Genomic DNA, 3,141 nt, shown 5'->3' on the forward strand with positions numbered 1-3,141 from the left:
ACTACTAAAGTGGGGGTAAATGTAGTTTCGTAAATTGTACACCCTTGCAAGGGTGGTACAATTCCACACTTAGTTTAGCACCTGCCTTAGTGTGTTTGCATCTTGCATTGTAATTTCCGTTTAAGAATTTAATTAATTAATGTAATTAAATCTAAAGTAATATTTCATCACTCCCTACATCATAAAATTGGGCCCTTTACCCTAAGTGTGCCCCTTTTTATTTTGTTCCTCCAATAAAGCATTTATCATAAACCCTAATAATGTCCTATTTTGACGTTTAAAGCCCAATTTCACATATCAAAACACCTCAAAATCAGCTATAACTTTGGGATTCACTCTAATATCATCATATCTAACGAATCTAAAAATCTAGTGAAAGTTGGTCGAACAATGTTGAAAGTGCACGTGGTCCTTGAATTTTTTCCCAAAATTTCGAGAGCACAATTCTGTGATATTATAATGCTTAACCCCAAGAAATTGGCAGGAAATTCAATATCCAAGTCATCCTAAAGTTAGAATTGAGATCTAGGGTTTCAAACATAAGAGCTCTCTTTCTTTATTTGAAGGAACTAAGAACTAAAATCTAAGAGCAAAGTCTTGGAGCGAGCACAAGGATCCTTATATATAGTGAAAGAGGAGCTTATGTGGAGTCTTCAACAACATTCATCAAGCATTCATCACCAATTAGGAGTCTTGAAAACATTGAAGAATAATACAAGATCACCGACTGATGATTGGCTTGTACCCCTCCCTTAGGGGTTGGATATGATTTCATGTTGTTATCATGTCTATGTATGGGATTAATTGCATCAATTTGCATATTTACATTCATGCTTTAGATCACTTTGCATCATTTATTTAGAGCATTTACTTTGTCAATTACAAGAATTTAGGGTTTACTCTTTAGGGTTGCTCTAGATTATTTGCATTCACTTTAGGATCTTGCACGCACACAAGATTCTTACACACACATTTTCAATACATTATCGGTTATTTGTGGAGGTGTAAATCACCAAAATAGGGGTTTGACTAAGAAAAAACCCTATATAGCCACCCAAACCCTTTCTTTTCAGTTGCAAGTGCAGAAACAGGTACCCGGATGGAGTTTCAAATAAGAAAAAGGCATAAGTACCCCCCAAAAGTCTCAGAATTACTAAAATCTGTCAAGGACAGGGATGTGGATCCATGGTTCTACCCAGGAAAGGGGTTTCGTGCCCTGGTACCCCCACTTTCAGGTTATTTTTGGCAGGTTGCAAGTTCAGGACCTTCAGATTTTAGCCTTTCAGTTGTAGCTCTCTGTCAAATCATCAGGGATAGTGGCATGGCACCCTAGTCCTGGTCAGTTTGGCTCAGTTTTCAGCATCAGTTACACATCCAAATTCCTCCCCCTTTCATGCTTTAAGTATCTTAGTTTCAGATCTGCAAGTTTGTTCAATTTTAGTTCATATGTGCTTCATTCTTTATCTCCTAGTCTAGTTGATCAATCAAACCCTAATTTTTCTCATCACATACAAGAGGAATAGAAACCCTAAGAGATAATCCTTGGCTTTCTCTTTCTCACAAGAAGTAGCTAAAGTGAGCTATCTCCCTAGGCTCTTTCGTATTCCCAATGTGTAGGCAAAAGTGGGATCAGGTCCTAGTCATCCGATCTCTATTTTTCCCCTCCACACCTATCTTGCTAACAACATAATAAGTATCAATAAAAAACATCACTATCAGTATTTAACAAAATTAATTCTAAATAGATAGGCATATAGGCCCGACACAGTAACCATCTCAAGATCATAAACAAAAACCAAAGCATAGAAGAAGGAACAAAAACCAGAGAGGAGCCAATCCTTCTTTATCAGGTTCTAGATCCACTAGAGCCTGTCAATTTGAGTTAACCACGTGTCCATCTTCATGTCCCCATCATTGTCTTCTTTCTCTTTCTATCCCTATTTTGCCAATTTCTTGTTTTACTTCTTAATTTTGCCATATCCTGACACCAGACCCATAACAGCTTTATTCATGTTCCCATCAGTAATGCAACAAAGGAAGTTGAAGGCATTACATGGATTGTCAATTTTTTGTTTGTACTCCTCATTCATCTCCTCCAAGTTAACCACTCTCTCTTTTAGCTCCTTCAATTGCTCAAACACATCCCTGTTGTTCTCTTTTTCAAATGGAGAATCCTGAGAGCAGGGTACCATTTCTACATCATTTGAATGGTTATGCACCACAGAACTTTGATCATGGTTATCAGAATCCTCCTCCTTTTCACTATCCTCTTCTTTTTCACTTTCTTTCTCCATCTCTTCTTGGAAATTTTCCTCAAGGTCCTCATCCTCGACCTAAAAGTCATCTTCCTCTGAGTTATCCATGGAGGTCTCCTCATTATCTTCGAGGTTGTAGACTTCCTCAATATTTTTTGCGATCTCTTTTTTCTCCACTTTACATTTCTTCTCCTTGGCTCTGAGTCTAGCTGATCTTCTATCCCTTGAGTTGCTTTCTTTTCTCTCCTATTCAAAATTCTTTTCTTTCTCATTCTCTAAGTCATGCAGATCAATATCAATAGTAATGCTCTTTCTAGTCGTCTCTTTATTAATTTTTTTGCCTTTGATAGGGATATTCTTTGGGGTGTCCATTTTTCTTTTATTCAGATTGACATTGAGAAGGGCCACTTCCAGGGGCACCATTTCTTGAAGCATAAGGGTTTTCTTTCTTTTGGACTTGCCCAGGGGGGTGGAGTCAAGCGAGCGGTAGGGTTTGGAGTCAATTAGCTCCATCTTAGTCAAAGTACCCTATTTTTTCTTGGAGGATTCATCACTAGCCACCAAGGAAAGAAAACGGCTATGGCTAGGAGAGTGTTCGAAGGAAAATTTACAGAGCAAGTAAATAAGACCTTGATGTAGCGGAGGGTTAGCTCCATTCTGAATACAAGACTCTAAGGACGAGTATAGGAAAAAGGGGAGGTTAATTTTCTCACCATGTCTGATATGGTTGAGAATAGGGAAATGATATATGTGCAATATAGTATACTACCCTTTCAAAGTAAAATACTTCATCACAAAATAAGTAACTATGGGGAAAGGTTTAGGAAGAGCAGAGGGGTCATACCCATTTTGAATCCTCACCTGCTTTTCCCCTTTTTTGAAGAAC

The sequence above is a fragment of the Cryptomeria japonica genome, chromosome 5 (assembly GCF_030272615.1).
Source record: "Cryptomeria japonica chromosome 5, Sugi_1.0, whole genome shotgun sequence".
Classification (NCBI taxonomy): Eukaryota; Viridiplantae; Streptophyta; class Pinopsida; order Cupressales; family Cupressaceae; genus Cryptomeria; species Cryptomeria japonica.